This window comes from Onthophagus taurus, chromosome 1 (genome assembly GCF_036711975.1).
Source record: "Onthophagus taurus isolate NC chromosome 1, IU_Otau_3.0, whole genome shotgun sequence".
Lineage (NCBI taxonomy): Eukaryota > Metazoa > Arthropoda > Insecta > Coleoptera > Scarabaeidae > Onthophagus > Onthophagus taurus.
Genome location: NC_091966.1, coordinates 41833193 through 41855568, shown reverse-complemented (window position 1 = coordinate 41855568; position 22376 = coordinate 41833193). Strand labels below are relative to the sequence as shown.

General features: G+C 26.7%; 1 long non-coding RNA gene across 1 annotated transcript in view; it reads left to right on the top strand.

Moving 5' to 3' along the window:
- The first annotated feature begins 271 nt into the window (after positions 1-271).
- LOC139432625 (uncharacterized) overlaps positions 272-22376 on the top strand; it is a 29942-nt gene continuing 7837 nt past the window's right edge. Inside the window, exon 1 of the long non-coding RNA XR_011642367.1 lies at positions 272-658. This is a non-coding gene — a long non-coding RNA (uncharacterized lncRNA). The remainder of the gene's footprint in view (positions 659-22376) is intronic.

Genomic DNA, 22376 nt, shown 5'->3' with positions numbered 1-22376 from the left:
ATGTACACCAACTGTTAACATAAAAAAATAAAATTACAAAAAAAAATTATTAGAATTTGAGAATTAAATAATTTTAAATTAATACTACTATAATATAACAAATATATATATATAATTTGTGTTATTATTTTTGATTCATTAAAAATTGATTTTGTTTAAATAATTTATTTGTGATTAATTAATGTTGGTAAATTTTTGGAAATGAATGTTTTCGAATTTGTTTTGAATTCAATTGTCTTTGGGCAGGAAGGAGTCGAGTTGTGCCCCCCTCTCCCCACCACAACACATTGGGTGTCTTTCCCCACCACCGGAGGTTCTTCTCGCGCAAGTCCGGGGATATGGCCAAGGAGGAACAGCCAGTGAATTCTGCATTTCAGTGCTTAACGCGACTCCTAAGACAACGGTTCTCTATTTTAAAGTTAAAACTTACTTTTATAAAAGGCGGTCTTGGAAGACTTCATTGGATTTCACAGCGAGCATCTTTAGAAATAGAAGAGGAAGAACTTTATAAACTGACACAGTGGACTTTAAATTTAAAAACTAATTTTATTCTTATTCATCATAATTTTTCGATGGTGTGAAAATGAAATTTTGAAAATTTTTTTAGTGAAGTTGTGAATTTAAAAAGTGATTGATGAAGAAGTTTTTTTTTAAGTTTGTAAGTAAATTTTTATGTTATCTTTTTCGAAATTTTTTATTTCACGGTCAATCGTTGACCTTCAACTAAGTTCCTTATCAAATCGAATTTTTTTTAATAATAAAAAAAAAAATCAACCTATTGAAATTGAAACGAAGTCTGCATTGTCGCAAAAATTAAAATCAGCGGGGTTTCGATCCAAAAAATACTCGCTTGCATATTTTAACCCTTTTAAATTCACCGTCGATGATTTTGCATATTTCGAACCCTTTGAACAATGGGGGCAACTCTTTGATGTACAACCCCGGTGTGTCCCTTAACATCTGTGATAGCTCAAAAAGAGTTAAAGTTACCTGTCGTTGGATCCTCTTTTTGGCTTCACGCTGTCAACTCTTTTTTTCCCAATCCGTATTTTAATATGCGTAATGCACTCAAATGGGTTATTACCTGAGTTATAATCTGATTTATTATCGATATTACCATTTCAAACGGGAAGAGAAGTGTGAGAAGATATGTTTTGTCGTAACCCCAATACATAAAAAAGGATTTATTTTATGATGCGGAAAAGAAAAATTATTAATCGAACTTGAACATAATCTTATTATAGAATAATGATTCTTCATTTCAGGTAAGTCTTATAATTTACTTGAATGGATATTGCTGCCATAAAATGTTTGTAGACAACATCAAAATTATTTTTATCTTTGTGTTCATAATTTCTTATCATCGATAAATATAAATCATATTTTGTTATCAATTTAATTGCAAATTTCTTGCATAAACTTTACAGAAAAATTGGGAGAACGGAATAACTATTCCTATAATTTCGAGCAGCTATGTTTAAGTCCTTGAAATTTAATTTTTCAAAGAACTCGACTCCAACAAATTTCTCGAATTCATAAAACATCATCATTTTTGAATATCATTTAGTTTCTTTAATTAACTTATTTTGCATAAAAGCTAAAACATTTTTCAACAAAATTCGTGATATACTTCTTGAGATAACAGTTAGTGAAGAGGTCTAAGTTAAGAGTACGCCATGATCAGAATTGATCAAAAAATTAAGTGTAAAATTGGCAGCAACTTTATAAATGATGAATCAACCTAAGTTTTTACTGGAATACAATGACTTTGAATTAAACTAAAGAATCATCTATTTAGTGTGTGGTTTATGAGTGGGTGTGGTGATAGATAAGATAAGACGTCATAATTTTCGCAACCACTTCACTGTTAGAATTTGTCTTCGTTGAACCCGAAATCTTTTGGTGCTAACTAAAAATCCTGCGTTTTTGGTGTTTACAACTTGAATAATGTACTGCATATTTACTACGTCTTTTGAGATCTTACTTTATTATGACACTAAATTTTAGTGTGCGTGATTTAAATTTAGAAATACAAATATTTTCCAAGTCAAATTTATTTACTCGGTATTACGCTGTAAGACTTTCTCATACTGGAAAACCTAAGTTAATAGAATTTGATAAGAATACTAAGTAGTATGTTGTTTAGCAAAAATGAGATCTTCCTTTAAGCAAGGTATTGACATTAGACACACTTAAAGATGTTTTGACATCCTTTTTTGAAATCCTTAAGCTAAGCTCTTAGTCTCCTATAATGAGCCTAACTTAAATGCGTTGTTTAACATCCAGCGATTTATCGCATGTAGAGTCCAAGCAGTTTTAGCATGCTCTAAGAAAGTCCATCAAGCAGACCAAAGGACGCATTGTAATGTCGCGGCCGTCGGTGAATCATAATAAATTTGTCTAAATACTCCATCACCATCGGCGAAATACCTAGGCTGAGATCTTACCTCTTACACTAATCCAAACTTTTTCCAATTTGTAGACATTTACAATATGCCCCAAAATGTTACACGGCTTCTTTGAATTTAGGAACATTTGGTCATCCAACCACCCCAATAGTTAAAGAGACGTGGTACTATACGCTAGGATAAATCATGAATCTTTTGGCAGAACTGAATACAGAAAGCTGCATGATATTTAAAACACGAAAATCCTCGATTAATACCTAAAGTGTTAAAATTTCTGGATCACCTCAATTATTATTATCCTCATGCTCAAATTATGTCTCGCAAATACCAAACGAATTGAAAAATCTTGAAAGAATTTAAGATAATGTTTCCGGGAAGAGAATTCTTTAGGAATTATTATTTATTTTCTCCAATTTCATATTTCTCATCGTCGTTGATTATCGATCAGAAAATTCCAAACCTTTTTTGTTTGATTATTGATGCAGTTTTTAACCCTGGTGTTGTGTCACGATGTTGCCAATGGAACGAAAAAATCGTTACAACTACGGTAAACAAGGTCCAAAAAGATACTCAACTAACAAGGTTGTGGAATAATACAAAAACAGTGTCAACAAAACGCAAGAACACGCAATTTGCATAACCCAAATTATAAATAATAGGAACTGTTAGGTTTTCATTTTAAAAGAATCTTAAAAAATCGATTGTTTAAGATATCGCAATACAATTTTTAGCAATTATAGAATAAAGTATTACCTTTCCAATGATATAAACAGTTTTTGTAAATATCATTTAGTTCTTGAGATATCAATTTTTAAACTTTATCAATTTTTTAAATTAAACTCATTTTTAAAAAATCGTAAAAAATCGATTATTTAAGATACCGCAATACAATTTTTAGTGATTATAGAATGAAGTGTTAGCTTGCCAATAATGTAAGCAGTTGTTAAAAATATCATTTAGTTTTTGAGATATAATCTTTTAAGATCCACCAATTATTTTGTCGCGTTTTTGAGCCTTTATTATTTAAAAAAAAATCGATTATTTAAAATATTGCAATGTAATTTTCTACAATTATAGAATGAAGTGTTTCCTTTTCAATGAAACAAACACTTTTTAAAAATATTATTTAGTTTTTAAAATATCAATGTTTAAACTGCACCACTTTTTTATAACGTTTTTGAATTGAACTCAAATTAAAAAAATCGTGAGTGAATGATTATTTATGACATCGCAATTCAATTTTTAGCAATTATAGATAAAAGTGTTGGCTTTTCAACAAAACAAACTGTTTTTAAAAATATCGTTTAGTTTCCGAGATATTAATTTTTAAACTCCACCACTTTTTTTATATCGTTTTTACGTTGAATTTATTTTCAAAAAATCATAATAAATCGATTACTTAAGATATCGTAACATAAGTTTCACCAATAATAGTAAAAAGTGTTAGCTTTCCAATAATATAAACTATTTTTTGAAATATCATTTAGTTTTTGAGATATTAACTTTTAATCTCCATCAAATTTTTTTCACGTTTTTTAGTCGATCTTAAATTATGATCATTTACAAAAATTCGGGACAAATCGATTATTTAAGATATCGCAATACAATTTTCAGCAATTATAGAATAAAATATTAACTTTTCAACGAAATAAACAGTTCTTTAAAATATCATTTAGTTTTTGAGATATCTATTTTTAACCTTCAATACTTCTTCAAGTTAAATTTTAATCACGATTATTTTCAAAAAATCGATTATTAAAGATATCGCAATGCAATTTTCAGCACTTATAGAATAAAATATTAGCTTTCCAATGCAATAAACAGTTCTTTAAAATATCATTTAGTTTTTGAGATATCACTGTTTAAGCTTCACCACCTTTTCAAGTTAAATTTTAATCACTATTATTTTCAAAAAATCGCAAAAAATCGATTATTAAAGATGTCGCAATGCAGTTTTTAGCACTTATAGAATAAAGTATTAGCTTTCCAATGAAATAAACAGTTCTTTAAAATATCGTTTAGTTTTTGAGATATCACTGTTTAAGCTTCACCACCTTTTCAAGTTAAATTGTAATCACGATTATTTTCAAAAAATCGCAAAAAATCGATTATTAAAGATATCGCAATGCAATTTTTAGCACTTATAGAATAAAGTGTTAGCTTTTCAACGAAATAAACAGTTCTTTAAAATATCATTTCGTTTTTGAGATATCAATGTTTAAGTTTCACCACCTTTTCAAGTTAAATTTTAATTAAGATTATTTAAAAAAAATCGCGCAAAATCGATTATTAAAGATATCGCAATGCAATTTTCAGCACTTATAGAATAAAGTATTAGCTTTTCAACGAAATAAACAGTTCTTTAAAATATCGTTTAGTTTTTGAGATATCACTGTTTAAGCTTCACCACCTTTTCAAGTTAAATTTTAATCACGATTATTTTCAAAAAATCGCAAAAAATCGATTATTAAAGATATCGCAATGCAATTTTTAGCACTTATAGAATAAAGTATTAGCTTTTCAACGGAATAAACAGTTCTTTAGAATATCATTTAGTTTTTGAGATATCATTGTTTAAGCTTTACCACCTTTTCAAGTTAAATTTTAATCACGATTATTTTCAAAAAATCGCAAAAAATCGATTATTAAAGATATCGCAATGCAATTTTCCGCACTTATAGAATAAAATATTAGCTTTCCAATGAAATAAACAGTTCTTTAAAATATCATTTAGTTTTTGAGATATCACTGTTTAAGCTTTGCCACCTTTTCAAGTTAAATTTTAATCACGATTATTTTCAAAAAATCGCGAAAAATCGATTATTGGAGATATCGCAATGCAATTTTCAGCACTTATAGAATGAAGTATTAGCTTTCCAATGAAATAAACAGTTCTTTAAAATATCGTTTAGTTTTTGAGATATCACTGTTTAAGGTTCACCACCTTTTCAAGTTAAATTTTAATCACGATTATTTTCAAAAAATCGATTATTAAAGATATCGCAATGCAATTTTCAGCACTTATAGAATAAAGTATTAGCTTTTCAACGAAATAAACAGTTCTTTAAAATATCGTTTAGTTTTTGAGATTTCACTGTTTAAGCTTCACCACCTTTTCAAGTTAAATTTTAATCACGATTATTTTCAAAAAATCGCAAAAAATTGATTATTAAAGATATCCCAATGCAATTTTCAGCACTTATAGAATAAAGTATTAGCTTTCCAATGAAAGAAACAGTTCTTTAAAATATCGTTTAGTTTTTGAGATATCACTGTTTAAGCTTCACCACCTTTTCAAGTTAAATTTTAATCACAATTATATTCAAAAAATCGATTATTAAAGATATCGCAATGCAATTTTCAGCACTTATAGAAAAAAGTATTAGCTTTAGAAAGAAATAAACAGTTCTTTAAAATATCGTTTAGTTTTTGAGATATCACTGTTTAAGGTTCACCACCTTTTCAAGTTAAATTTTAATCACGATTATTTTCAAAAAATCGATTATTAAAGATATCGCAATGCAATTTTCAGCACTTATAGAATAAAGTATTAGCTTTTCAACGAAATAAACAGTTCTTTAAAATATCATTTCGTTTTTGAGATATCACTGTTTAAGCTTCACCACCTTTTCAAGTTAAATTTTAATCACAATTATATTCAAAAAATCGCAAAAAATCGATTATTAAAGATATCGCAATGCAATTTTCAGCACTTATAGAATAAAGTGCTAGCTTTAGAAAGAAATAAACAGTTCTTTAAAATATCGTTTAGTTTTTGAGATATCACTGTTTAAGGTTCACCACCTTTTCAAGTTAAATTTTAATCACGATTATTTTCAAAAAATCGATTATTAAAGATATCGCAATGCAATTTTCAGCACTTATAGAATAAAGTATTAGCTTTTCAACGAAATAAACAGTTCTTTAAAATATCATTTCGTTTTTGAGATATCACTGTTTAAGCTTCACCACCTTTTCAAGTTAAATTTTAATCACAATTATATTCAAAAAATCGCAAAAAATCGATTATTAAAGATATCGCAATGCAATTTTCAGCACTTATAGAATAAAGTGCTAGCTTTAGAAAGAAATAAACAGTTCTTTAAAATATCGTTTAGTTTTTGAGATATCACTGTTTAAGGTTCACCACCTTTTCAAGTTAAATTTTAATCACGATTATTTTCAAAAAATCGATTATTAAAGATATCGCAATGCAATTTTCAGCACTTATAGAATAAAGTATTAGCTTTTCAACGAAATAAACAGTTCTTTAAAATATCATTTCGTTTTTGAGATATCACTGTTTAAGCTTCACCACCTTTTCAAGTTAAATTTTAATCACAATTATATTCAAAAAATCGCAAAAAATCGATTATTAAAGATATCGCAATGCAATTTTCAGCACTTATAGAATAAAGTGCTAGCTTTAGAAAGAAATAAACAGTTCTTTAAAATATCGTTTAGTTTTTGAGATATCACTGTTTAAGGTTCACCACCTTTTCAAGTTAAATTTTAATTACGATTATTTAAAAAAAATCGCAAAAAATCGATTATTAAAGATATCGCAATGCAATTTTCAGCACTTATAGAATAAAGTATTAGCTTTTCAACGAAATAAACAGTTCTTTAAAATATCGTTTAGTTTTTGAGATATCACTGTTTAAGCTTCACCACCTTTTCAAATTAAATTTTAATCACTATTATTTTCAAAAAATCGCGAAAAATCGATTATTAAAGATATCGCAATGCAATTTTTAGCACTTATAGAATAAAGTATTAGCTTTCCAATGAAATAAACAGTTCTTTAAAATATCGTTTAGTTTTTGAGATATCACTGTTTAAGGTTCACCACCTTTTCAAGTTAAATTTTAATCACGATTATTTTCAAAAAATCGCAAAAAATCGATTATTAAAGATATCGCAATGCAATTTTTAGCACTTATAGAATAAAGTATTAGCTTTTCAACGAAATAAACAGTTCTTTCAAATATCATTTAGTTTTTGAGATATCACTGTTTAAGCTTCACCACCTTTTCAAGTTAAATTTTAATCACGATTATTTTCGAAAAATCGCAAAAAATCGATTATTAAAGATACGGCAATGCAATTTTCAGAAATTATAGAATAAAGTATTAGCTTTTCAACGAAATAGTCAGTTCTTTGAAATATCATTTCGTTTTTGAGGTATCACTATTTAAGCTTTACCACCTTTTCAAGTTAAATTTTAATCGTGATTATTTTCAAAAAATCGCATAAAATCGTTTATTAAAGATATCGCAATGCAATTTTCAGCAAGTATAGAATAAAGTATTAGCTTTTCAACGAAATAAACAGTTCTTTAAAATATCATTTAGTTTTTGAGATATCACTGTTTAAGGTTCACCACCTTTTCAAGTTAAATTTTAATCACGATTATTTTCAAAAAATCGCCAAAAATCGATTACTAAAGTTATCGCAATGCAATTTTCAGCAATAAATTATAGAAGAAAATGTTAGCTTTCCAATAAAACAACCAGTTTTTGAAAGTATCATTTAGTTTCTGAAATATCAATATTTAAACTACTAAGTTAACACCATTAAATGAGGAGGAAGATTTTTAACATCAATAATATCCAAATTACATGAAGTAATTACTTTTATAGTAAAAAGTAGACTCAAAATTTGACTGTTAATTGTAGTTATTTTTAAAATAATTCTTTTCCTGAGTCAGATTTAAAAAATGCGGTTCCCTAAAGCTTTTAGACAAAGATGATCCCTTGGGGATCTTAAAAAATACCTACTCCAGGTAGAAAACCACTAGGTATAAATCATAACCCACGACTTTATGACATATGGCCCAACAACAACACCTCTAATTATAATTTCCTTAATTTCTTCCCAAACAACTCGAAAAATCGATTTAAAAAAAAAAATCTTTTCCTCCATTTTTAATTTTAAACCCTCTCGTTGTTAACACAACGCGTTTAAATCCCGCGGATTTAAAGAACACATCTGCGGACGACCAAGATTTACAATTGACAAACTTTAATGTTTGTTTTATTCAAATCAATCGTTTGGGTCCCCCTCATAGCACATCACCTCAATTATCATCAGCAATCCGAATACTCTCCTTTTTTTTTTGATGGATCGACCCACGAAGTTCAAAATGGCGTATCACACACACACACGTATGTATTTTCTGTCTGTGTTGGGAGTTTATTCGGAGGGCCAAGGACAACTAATTGAAGACATCTCTTCCCCCTATTTTTTTCAACGAGGAAAAAGAGATGGAAACTAAAGGGGAACAAGATCGTTTTATTTTGTATATGGTTGACCACTAGCGAGGTATAGAGTTCCTACGTAATTTTAAGCTAGTAGGAACTTCATACCGTGCTCTTGGATCAATCAGTATAATCAGCAATTTATAAACTGAAAATTAATTCGTAATTTGTGTTAAAATGTGGTTGTAGTTTTAAGTGAGATGGCACGATTTTCTCTTTAGGTATAATTCTTGAATTTGTGGAGGATGAACATAAATGTTCCGTAATTACACAGTAAGTACGGGTTTTCGAGGGATAATCGAAGATATTTTCTTCCTCGCGGGTTTGAACGTCCACATTTACATTTAAATTAAACGCAAACGCATGATGCCCAACAGAAAAGATTATTAAAAGCCGTATCTTTATAAACCCCGCATCGATTATCTGAATTACAGTTATAACTATAAATATCAATGGGTTCTTGTCTATAAAAGGAGAAATCATCAGAAACAACTTTTTTTTTATTGCACTTTCTCTTTTAACTATTTTAATCATTCCAACCATTTTAACGATTTCAAGAGTTTAGTTAGTCGTAAATAAACAAAGTTTTAATCTTAAAGATAAAAAATGTTTTATAGTTTGTTACCCAACTTGTTTGAAAAGCTGTTATCATAAAAGATACTGAACCGAACTAAACTGATTAATTAATATTCAATTTTCCAAACTAATTCACATCATAACGAACATACGCGGAATTTATTTGCGGTGTTAATTGGAGCGGAGATAGGAAATTGGAAAAAAAAGGAAAAATCGAGATTTATATTTTCTTTCTTTTTCTTCGTATTACACAACCGTTCGTCACGTAACGGCTAATAACTATAATGATCCGCGTTATACCTCTAATTATACCATGCATATGTTATTGGGCAATTACGCTTATTAGCATTAAAACCTTGGTATGTACTATTTTTGTATAAATTTAGTATCAAAAACTTAATAATCGAGAAGAATTTTTTATAATAAACTGAAGAGATCAATTTTGTATAAAAAGAAGGCATGATTTGTAACACAAATTAAAGTTAAAACTGTCTATTTTGAGATGATGCATCATAATCTGTGTGTTGGATACACCATATTTTGAGATAAATAAATTACGTTATTTTTGAGAATTAAGTAATGATTTGTATATCAAATTAAAGCTTGAACTCTTTACTTTACGATGATGTATAATAATGTATGTGTTGTATGTATAAAATTTTGAGAAAATCAAAAAAAATGAAACCTCCGTTTTAGGACTTAAAATGTTTTCGTTAAAAAATGGTTGAAATTCAAAAAATTGCTCTCACTTTATTTTTAAGAACTGAATAATGATTTATACATCAAATTAAAGCCTGAACTCTCTACTTTAAGATGATGTGTAATAATGTATGTGTTGTATGTATACAATTTTGAGAAAATCAAAACAATTGAAAACTCTGTTTTAGGACTTGAAATGTTTTCGTTAAAAAATGGTTGAAATTCAAAAAATTACTCTCACTTTATTTTTAAGAACTGAATAATGATTTATACATCAAATTAAAGCCTGAACTCTCTACTTTAAGATGATGTGTAATAATGTATGTGTTGTATGTATACAATTTTGAGAAAATCAAAACAATTGAAAACTCTATTTTAGGACTTCAAATTTTTTTTATTAAAAAATAGTTGCAATTCAAAAAATCGGTTTTTAGTTTATTTATGAGAATTGAGTAATGACATATATCAAATTAAAGCCTGAACTCTTTACTTTAAGATGATATATAATAATGTATGTGTTGTATGTATAAAATTTTGAGAAAATCAAAAAAAATGAAACCTCCGTTTTAGGACTTAAAATGTTTTCGTTAAAAAATGGTTGAAATTCAAAAAATTGCTCTCACTTTATTTTTAAGAACTGAATAATGATTTATACATCAAATTAAAGCCTGAACTCTCTACTTTAAGATGATGTGTAATAATGTATGTGTTGTATGTATACAATTTTGAGAAAATCAAAACAATTGAAAACTCTGTTTTAGGACTTGAAATGTTTTCGTTAAAAAATGGTTGAAATTCAAAAAATTGCTCTCACTTTATTTTTAAGAACTGAATAATGATTTATACATCAAATTAAAGCCTGAACTCTCTACTTGAAGATGATGTGTAATAATATATGTGTTGTATGTATACAATTTTGAGAAAATCAAAACAATTGAAAATTCTGTTTTAGGACTTTAAATTTTTTAATTAAAAAATGGTTTTAATTCAAAAAATCGCTCTTGCTTTATTTATGAGAATTGAGTAATGATTTATATATCAAATTAAAGCTTGAACTCGCTACTTTAAGACCATGTATAATAATGTATGTGTTGTATGTATAAAATTTTGAGAAAATCAAAACAATTGAAAACTATTTTAGGAGTTAAAATTTTTTTTTATTAAGAAATGATTGCAATTCAAAAAATCGGTTTTTAGTTTATTTATGAGAATTGAGTAATGATTTATATATCAAATTAAAGCTTGAACTCTTTACTTTAAGATGATATATAATAATGTATGTATTGTATGTATACAATTTTGAGAAAATCAAAAAAAATGAAAGCTCTGTTTTAGGACTCAAAATGTTTTCGTTAAAAAATGGTTGAAATTCATAAAATTGGTCTCACTTTATTTTTAAGAACTGAATAATGATTTATACATCAAATTAAAGCCTGAACTCTCTACTTTAAGATGATGTGTAATAATGTATGTGTTGTATGTATACAATTTTGAGAAAATCAAAACAATTGAAAACTCTGTTTTAGGACTTGAAATTTTTTAATTAAAAAATGGTTGCAATTCAAAAAATCGCACTTACTTTATTTATGAGAATTGAGTAATGAGTTATATATCAAATTAAAGGTTGAACTCTCTACTTTAAGATGGCGTATAATAATGTATGTGTTGTATGTAAAAAAATGTGAGAAAATCCAAAAAAATGAAATCTCTATTTTAGGAATTAAAATGTTTTTCATTGAAAAATGGTTGAAATTAAAAAAATCGGTTTCACTTTATTTTTGAGAATTAAGTAATGATTTATATATCAAAATAAAGCTTAAACTCTCTACTTTAAGATGATGTATAATAATCTATGTGTTATATGTATAAAATTTTGAGAAAATCAAAAAAATTGATAACTACTTTAGGACTTAAAATTTTTTAATTAAAAAATGGTTACAATTCAAAAAATCACTTTTACTTTATTTATGAGAATTGAGTAATGAGTTATATATCAAATTAAAACTTGAACTCTCTATTTTAAAATGGCGTATAATAATGTATGTGTTGTATGTGAAAAAATTTGAGAAAATCCAAAATAATGAAATCTCTATTTTAGGAATTAAAATGTTTTTTATTGAAAAATGGTTGAAATTAAAAAAATCGGTTTCACTTTATTTTTGAAAATTAAGTAATGATTTATATATCAAATTAATGCTTGAACTCTCTACTTTAAGATCATGTATTACAATGTATGTGTTGTATGTATAGAATTTTGAGAAAATCAAAAAAAAATGAAAGCTCCGTTTTAGGACTTAAAATGTTTTGGTTAAAAAATGGTTGAAATTCAAAAAATTGCTCTCACTTTATTTTTAAGAACTGAATAATGATTTATACATCAAATTAAAGCCTGAACTCTCTACTTTAAGATGATGTGTAATAATATATGTGTTGTATGTATACAATTTTGAGAAAATCAAAACAATTGAAAACTCTGTTTTAGGACTTGAAATTTTTTAATTAAAAAATGGTTGCAATTCAAAAAATCGCACTTACTTTATTTATGAGAATTGAGTAATGAGTTATATATCAAATTAAAGCCTGAACTCTCTACTTTAAGATGATGTGTAATAATATATGTGTTGTATGTATACAATTTTGAGAAAATCAAAACAATTAAAAACTCTGTTTTAGGACTTGAAATGTTTTCGTTAAAAAATGGTTGAAATTCAAAAAATTGCTCTCACTTTATTTTTAAGAACTGAATAATGATTTATACATCAAATTAAAGCCGGAACTCTCTACTTTAAGATGATGTGTAATAATATATGTGTTGTATGTATACAATTTTGAGAAAATCAAAACAATTGAAAACTCTGTTTTAGGACTTGAAATTTTTTAATTAAAAAATGGTTGCAATTCAAAAAATCGCACTTACTTTATTTATGAGAATTGAGTAATGAGTTATATATCAAATTAAAGGTTGAACTCTCTACTTTAAGATGGCGTATAATAATGTATGTGTTGTATGTATAAAATTTTGAGAAAATAAAAAAAATTGATATCTATTTTAGGAGTTAAAATGTTTTTATTGAAAAATGGTTGAAATTCAAGAAATCGCTTTCACGTTATTTTTGAGAATTAAGTAATGATTTATATATCAAAATAAAGCTTAAACTCTCTACTTTAAGATGATGTATAATAATCTATGTGTTATATGTATAAAATTTTGAGAAAATCAAAAAAATTTATAACTACTTTAGGACTTAAAATTTTTTAATTAAAAAATGGTTGCAATTCAAAAAATCACTTTTACTTTATTTATGAGAATTGAGTAATGAGTTATATATCAAATGAAAACTTGAACTCTCTACTTTAAAATGGCGTATAATAATGTATGTGTTGTATATAAAAAATTTTGAGAAAATCCAAAAAAATGAAATCTCTATTTTAGGAATTAAAATGTTTTTTATTGAAAAATGGTTGAAATTAAAAAAATCGGTTTCACTTTATTTTTGAGAATTAAGTAATGATTTATATGTCAAATTAATGCTTGAACTCTCTACTTTAAGATGATGTATTACAATGTATGTGTTGTATGTATAGAATTTTGAGAAAATCAAAAAAAATGAAAACTCCGTTTTAGGACTTAAAATGTTTTGATTAAAAAATGGTTGAAATTCAAAAAATTGCTCTCACTTTATTTTTAAGAACTGAATAATGATTTATACATCAAATTAAAGCCTGAACTCTCTACTTTAAGATGATGTGTAATAATATATGTGTTGTATGTATATAATTTTGAGAAAGTCAAAACAATTGAAAACTCTGTTTTAGGACTTGAAATTTTTTAATTAAAATATGGTTGCAATTCAAAAAATCGCACTTTCTTTATTTATGAGAATTGAGTAATGAGTTATATATCAAATTAATGCTTGAACTCTCTACTTTAAGATGATGTATTACAATGTATGTGTTGTATGTATAGAATTTTGAGAAAATCAAAAAAAATGGAAACTCCGTTTTAGGACTTAAAATGTTTTGGTTAAAAAATGGTTGAAATTCAAAAAATTGCTCTCACTTTATTTTTAAGAACTGAATAATAATTTATACATCAAATTAAAGCCTGAACTCTCTACTTTAAGATGATGTATAATAATATATGTGTTATATGTATACAATTTTGAGAAAGTCAAAACAATTGAAAACTTTGTTTTAGGACTTAAAATTTTTTAATTAAAAAATGGTTGCAATTCAAAAAATCGCACTTACTTTATTTATGGGATTTGAGTAATGAGTTATATATCAAATTAAAGGCTGAACTCTCTACTTTAAGATGGCGTATAATAATGTATGTGTTGTATGTATAAAATTTTGAGAAAATCAAAAAAATTGATATCTATTTTAAGAATTAAAATGTTTTTTATTGAAAAATGGTTGAAATTCAAAAAATCGCTTTCACTTTATTTTTCAGAATTAAGTAATGATTTATATATCAAAATAAAGCTTAAACTCTCTACTTTAAGATGATGTGTAATAATATATGTGTTATATGTATACAATTTTGAGAAAGTCAAAACAGTTGAAAACTCTGTTTTAGGACTTCAAATTTTTTAATTAAAAAATGGTTGCAATTCAAGAAATTGGTTTCACTTTATTTTTGAGAATTAAGTAATGATTTATATACCAAATTAAAGCTTGAACTCTCTCTTTTAAGTTGATATATACTAATGTATGTGTTGTATGTATAAAATTTTGAGAAAATCAAAAAAATTTAAAACTCTATTTTAGGTCTTAAAATTTTTTAATTAAAAAATGGTTGCAATTCACAAAATCGCTTTTACTTTATTTATGAGAATTGAGTAATGAGTTATATATCGAATTAAAGCTTGAACTTTCTACTTTAAGTTGGTGTATCATAATGTATGTGTTGTATGTATAAAATTTTGAGAAAATCAAAAAAATTTAAAGCTCTCTTTTAGAACTTAGTTAAAAAATGGCTGCAATTCAAAAAATCGCTTTTAGTTTATTTATGAGAATTGAGTAATGAGTTATATATCAAAATAAAGCTGGAACTCTCTACTTTAAGATGGCGTATAATAATGTATGTGTTGTATGTATAAAATTTTGAGATAAATATGAATATCGAGAACGCTGTTTTAGGACTTGAAATGTTTTCGTTAAAAAATCATCAAAATTCAAAAATTTATATTTGCTTTATTTATAGGAGTTAACTCATGCTTTATAGCTCAAATTAAAGATAAAACTACCTGTTTTAAGATGATCCATAATTATCCATATGTTGTATGTATAAAAAATTGAGGTAAAAACGATAACTAAAACTCCATTGAGAATTCGCTCAAATTGAAGCTAAAACTAGATATTTTAATATGATACATAAAACTCTATATGTTGAATATATAAACTTTTAAGATTATTATAGATATAAAAAACTTTTACTCAATTTATATTTAAAAACCCAACAACTTCTTTTTACTTTGTGATTACTTTGTTCTCATTTTGAGGAAGGTACAGTTTTGAATGGTGTGAAACACCGAGAATTACACTATACAGTTAGCCTCCATATAATGAAATGATAGCCAGATACTCCGGGCTCCGGGGCCATTATGAAACGCGAGGTTTTCTCTGTCGCCGGTAATTTTCCTGCAACAGGTTTTTATCCTTTCAAGATCTTTTTTTTTTTCGTTTCCTTTTTTTTTTAACCAGCAAATTAGTTTTTGTTATAAAAATCTTCAAAAACAATTTCTTTAAAAAAAAATAAATAGATAAAAAAAAAGTAATAAGTTATAAATAGGGCAAAGTTTTTAAATAATTCCTGTCTACGTTTTGATTAGCGATAAGTTTTTAAAAACTTATTTCATAATCTTTAACGTTTTTATGCACGTTTATAATTGCTTTTAAAGAATGTTAAAGAGTACTAAATTGATGTTCTTTTTAGTACAAAAAACTGTTTTTTATTTATATCTTTTTTTTTACCCTTTTTTCCCCTTTGGGGTTCTTAAATAAAACACAAAATTGGAATTGTATTCGACTTGTCAGCACTTTTAAACTGTTTTTGTTCTTTCTTTGTGGTCGTTCCGTTCACATTAACTTCCATTTAATGAGTGTTTTTGCGTTTGCCGCCTTGCATTTTTAAAGGTTAATTGATAACGGAACTAATTAACGTCCGAACAGTCTCGTTACCTTTACATTTCAACAAGAAACGAAGAATTAAAAAAAAATAATGCATACTCCCAGGTGTTTTAATACTAATTAAGAATAATACCTTGTTATTATAATTCTTTTTTTTGAATCGATAATGTGATGGGGTTATTAAAAAATTTAACATCATAACTTATTAAGTGTTTTTCATAAAAACTTTTCTCGCCTAATATCGATTAGATTAAAAGGAAGTTTTGTTTTGTGGGATGACTTGAAAAGTTCATTAAAATAAAATTTTGTATTCGCGATGCAAATGAGTATTACCCGGTAAATTAACCGTAACGAAAAAATAAAAATAAAATTTCTCTTTATTATTCCGGCGTGAATAGTTTTCTGTTTGTAGTGGTGTAATTTCAGGCGCATATCTCACCGGGGCGTAATGAAAGAGCCTCAGCCGAAAGTCGTGACTACGGACAAAAACGAATTTATTGCTCTCCTAATCTTTACTGCACTCAAATCCGTTTGTTTTAGCGTGTCCCGTTAAATGGGAATAAATTCAACGAGCCTCGGGTACCGCATTGTAATTTCAAAAACAACAAATTAATGTCTACATTACGATTTAGACTTTAATAAAATCCATTTTGTTTTCGTGACGATACTTTTATTTTTATTTATTATTACTTATCATATTGCGCATAATGCAGATCTAATTGTAAGTGAAGAGATCTATTAAAATGAATTGGACCGCGTTATGCATCATATCATCATGATTTTCGTTTAAACGTTTAAAAATATAAAACTTCTCAGAATAGACAGGCTCAAACTATTGAAAATTGTTTAGTGCCTGTCCCATTTTTATCACAGAATACAAAAGCCGCTTGGTCACTCGTTTTACGATTATACAGGTTGTTTCTGTAAGTCGTGTCATAAATTTAATCACTAAAACTAGAGACAAAATGATGACGATTCGTGTAAAAATTTATGAAGAAAACAATCTAGAGTTTGATTTTGAACTTTTAAACTAGTTTTTATTTCATATAGAATTTAAGTCTAACCAGTTTCGGCCCTTGGCCATCTTCAGAGACTCTACAAATAGATTAACATCTCACATCTTATCCATTTTACAAACAAGTTTCTTAAATTTCTTTTTGTTTTGTTAAAAAAGATCACATATCAAAATCGAAATCATATTATTAGTTACTAATTTACAAAATTAAAGTTTAAAAAGTTGTAAAATGAAATTAAGGACGAAGTGTTACACGTTTACAGGTTAAAATTTAAGGACGCTCTTTTTTAACAAAAATCGACGATTGTTTTTAATCAATGTAAAATGACCCAAAAAACACGTTAAAAATAAAAAAAAAAGTGCGGAAAAGTGACTAACACTAGATTAACTTCAGTTATAAAACGTTTATTATATGATAACTAACTTAGGTTTAAAATGTCAACCTCCATTTTGACATATTAGTAATCTTTATTAAAAATCCTTTAAAATGAGTACAAACACGACATATTTATCTTCAATATTAAGGAAGTTATGGTCAACTTCCGGTTAAGAATGTCAACGTCAATTTTGACATATTTATAATCGTCGTGAAAAATCCTTTAAAATGAGTCCAAACATGATACGTTTAATTCCAATATCACTCGAGATATAAAAACTTCCGGTTTGAAATGTCAATGTCATTTTGACATATTCTTAATTTTTATAAAATGTCTTAATATTTGTCACAAAAACAAAAATAAAAAATTAAGGTTGGTATTAATATTTAAAAATTAAATTGCTATCTTCATTGTAGCTAACTTCGGGTTTAATGTTTTTTATTCTAACTTTTTTGTTTTTTGAGATAAGTGCGTCGAACTCATTTTAAAGGTTTTTTTAATAAAGAATACATCGTAAAAGAATACCATGAAGTTGTCCACTTGTCTATTATATGGTAACTAACTTCAGGTTTAAAATGTCAACTTCAATTTTGACATATTTGTAATCTTCATTAAAAATCCTTTAAAATAAGTACAAACACGACATATTTATCTTCAATATTAAGGAAGTTATGGTCAACTTCCGGTTAAGAGTGTCAACGTCAATTTTGACATATTTGTAATCGTCGTGAAAAATCATTTAAAATGAGTCCAAACATGATACGTTTAATTCTAATATCACTCGAGATATAAAAACTTCCGGTTTGAAATGTCAATGTCATTTTGACATATTCTTAATTTTTATAAAATGTCTTAATATTTGTCACAAAAATAAAAATATAATAAAAAAAAATCAAAAATTAAGGTTGGTATTAATATTTAAAAATTATATTGCTATCTTCATTGTAGCTAACTTCGGGTTTAATGTTTTTTATTCTAACTTTTTTGTTTTTTGAGATAACTGCGTCATCTTTGGACTCATTTTAAAGGTTTTTTAAATTAAGAATAGTAGTACATCATATAAGAACACCATGAAGTTGTCCACTTGTCTATTATATGGTAACTAACTTCAGGTTTAAAATGTCAACCTCAATTTTGACATATTTGTAATCTTTATTAAAAATCCTTTAAAATGAGTCTAAACATGATACATTTAATTCCAATATTACTCGAGATATAAAAACTTCCGGTTTGAAATGTCAATGTCATTTTGACATATTCTTAATTTTTATAAAAGGTCTTAACTTTTGTCACAAAAAAAAATATAATAAAAAAAATAAAACATTAAGGTTGGTATTAATATTTAAAAATTCTTCATTGTAGGTAACTTCGGGTTTCATGATTTTTATTCTAACTTTTTTGTTTTTTGAGATAAGTGCGTCATCTTTGGACTCATATTAAAGGTTTTTTAATGAAGATAACAAATATGTCAAAATTGACGTTGACGTTTCAAACCGGAAGTGATTGTATTCCCATTAATATTAAAGTTAAATATGTCGAGTTTGGACTCATTTTAAGGCATTTTTTATGAAGTTGATAAATATGTCAAAATTAAAAGTTAAAAGTTCGAACTTTTTGGGTTTTGAGATAAATGAGTCAAGTTTGAACTCACTTTAAAGGTAATTTTATGAAGATTACGAATATAATAATAAAATTAAAGTTGACATTGACAAATTGACAAACATCACTCTTACTTTATTTTTGAGAATTAAGTAATGATTTATATATCAAAATAAAGCTTGAACTCTCTACTTTAAGATGATAATCTATGTGTTATATGTATAAAATTCTGAGAAAATCAAAGAAATTGATAACTCTATTTTAGGACTTAAAATTTTTTAATTAAAAAATGGTTGCAATTCAAAAAATCACTTTTACTTTATTTATGAGATTTGAGTAATGAGTTATATATCAAATTAAAGCTTGAACTCTCTACTTTAAGATGATGTATATTAATGTATGTGTTGTATATATAAAATTTTGAGAAAATCAAAAAAATTGATAACTCTATTTTAGGACTTAAAATTTTTTAATTAAAAAATGGTTGCAATTCAAGAAATCACTTTTAGTTTATTTATGAGAATTGAGTAATGAGTTATGTATAAAATTAAAGCTTGAACTCTCTACTTTAAGATGATGTGTAATAATATATGTGTTGTATGTATACAATTTTGAGAAAATCAAAACAATTGAAAACTGTGGTTTAGGACTTCAAATTTTTTAATGAAAAAATGGTTTTAATTCAAAAAATCGCTCTTGCTTTATTTATGAGAATTGAGTAATGATTTATATATCAAATTAAAGCTTGAACTCGCTACTTTAAGACCATGTATAATAATGTATGTGTTGTATGTATAAAATTTTGAGAAAATTAAAACAATTGAAAACTCTATTTTAGGAGTTCAAATTCTTTTTTATTAAAAAATGGTTGCAATTCAAAAAATCGGTTTTTAGTTTATTTATGAGAATTGAGTAATGACCTATATATCAAATTAAAGCCTGAACTCTTTACTTTAAGATGATATATAATAATATATGTGTTGTATGTATAAAATTTTGAGAAAATCAAAAAAAAATGAAAACTCTGTTTTAGGACATAAAATGCTTTCGTTAAAAAATGGTTGAAATTCAAAAAATTGCTCTCACTTTATTTTTAAGAACTGAATAATGATTTATACATCAAATTAAAGCCTGAACTCTCTACTTTAAGGTGATGTATTACAATGTATGTGTTGTATATATAAAATTTTGAGAAAATCCAAACAATTGTAAACTCTATTTGAGGAGTTAAAATGTTTCTCATTTAAAAATGGTTGAAATTCAAAAAATCGCTTTCACTTTATTTTTGAGAATTAAGTAATGATTTATATATCAAAATAAAGCTTGAACTCTCTACTTTATGATGATGTATAATAATCTATGTATTATATGTATAAAATTTTGAGAAAATCAAAAAAATTGATAACTCTATTTTAGGACTTAAAATGTTTTAATTAAAAAATGGTTGCATTTCAAAAAATCACTTTTACTTTATTTATGAGATTTGAGTAATGAGTTATATATCAAATTAAAGCTTGAACTCTCTTCTTTAAGATGATGTATATTCATATATGTGTTGTATATATAAAATTTTGAGAAAACCAAAAAAGTTGAAAACTCTATTTTAGGACTTAAAATGTTTTAATTAAAAAATGGTTGAAATTCAAAAAATCGTTCTTATTTTATTTATGAGAATTGAATAATAAGTTATATATCAAATTAAAGCTTGAACTTACACACAGAAAGATAAGATGAGAGATGTTAATCTATTTGTAGAGTCTCTAAAGATGACCAAGGGCCGAAACTAATTAGACTTAAATTCTATATAAAATAAACGACACTGGCCCGAAATTGTAGGTTCATCTATTTTTTCTATTATAGAATTTTAGTTTTATGCTTTAAAACAAATAGTATTTTAGATCTTTCGGTATTCTGCATTTTTTCTAAGATAAGTTACACCTTTACCTACCAGACAGCATGAAAATCTCTAAAAACGATAAAATGTCGCTTAGTCAAGTGATGTATAACGCGGTCCAATTGTTATAAATAAAGAATGTTTTTTTTTTGTGGATTATTTTTTGTGAGTCACCGTATAACGTGCAATTTATTCGTATAGGTTTATTGGTGAAGGGTATTTTAGCCACACAGCACTAGAGGGGATTTGAATTGTTGGACCGGTCCAATAAAATATGCTCCCTCCTCCTTTTTTTTCTTTCCATACGTGACACTCATCCTGTCACGCAATCTGATCGTTGCAAAAAACTCGCACAATCGAAAAAAAACAAACTTGATTGATGCGAAAATATATTGAAAAATTTATAATACAAGATAAAAATAATTAAGTATTAATGTTCCCTACATTATCGACTTTTAGTCGATTTATTAACTTATTCAAATATATTTGCGCCATAAACTACTTGCGAATAATTTTGCGATAAGCTAAAATGTCAAACCAATCTGCGAAACGGATCTTAGCAAATTTGATGAAGAACACTAGATCGAAAATTCTAGTCAAGAATCGGTTAACTAAACTAATTAAGAAACCTGAAAATATGCTTCAATGTTGTGTCTTTCAGTTTAGCTGTGGTCGTTTGCGATCGAGGCGCTGCAATATGTGCTAAGTGCTGTATACAATGCGCTGAGTTGTAGCTGTAAAAGACCTAGGCTTAATTAAGCAAAATCATGCATAATCAGATAAGCTTAGCCGTACTTGCTTATATTTAGTTGATGAGTTATAATATGTTGACTACTTTTCTGTTCATATGGTGTTAATTGCAGAGCCTCGGTCGCGAATGACCTTGGTTTAATCAGACTACATCATACATTCTCCACCATAAGTATAACTGACGTAATACTTAGTAATAATACATAATATAATATTATGACATTGCTGTTGGTCAACATATGCAGCACATTGTAGTCAACACATTGTGATATTAATTGTAGATCCCCGGCCGCAAGAAACCATAGGCGAAACAATACGTTCTTCTCTCTAAGATAAGCTGAGGCCACTTACGGCCGAGGCGCTACAATGTGTTGGCCACTCCCAATTTCATATGATATTATTTACGCTGCAACAGATGTTGTTTAATTCAGTTTAACATTATTTCTTGAGATTAAACAAAAATGTTGCAGGTGAATTTTGAATATGAGCAGAATTTCTTGACATGTAGTATGGATGAAATGCTGCAAAGCTATTTATGCTGGTAGTAGAAGAGATACTGCTTGTAGAAGCCTAGATACTGTTTGCTGAAGATTAGATACTGCTCGTAGAAGACTAGGTTCTGATGATAGAATACTAGATACTGTTTGCAGAAGATTAGATACTGGT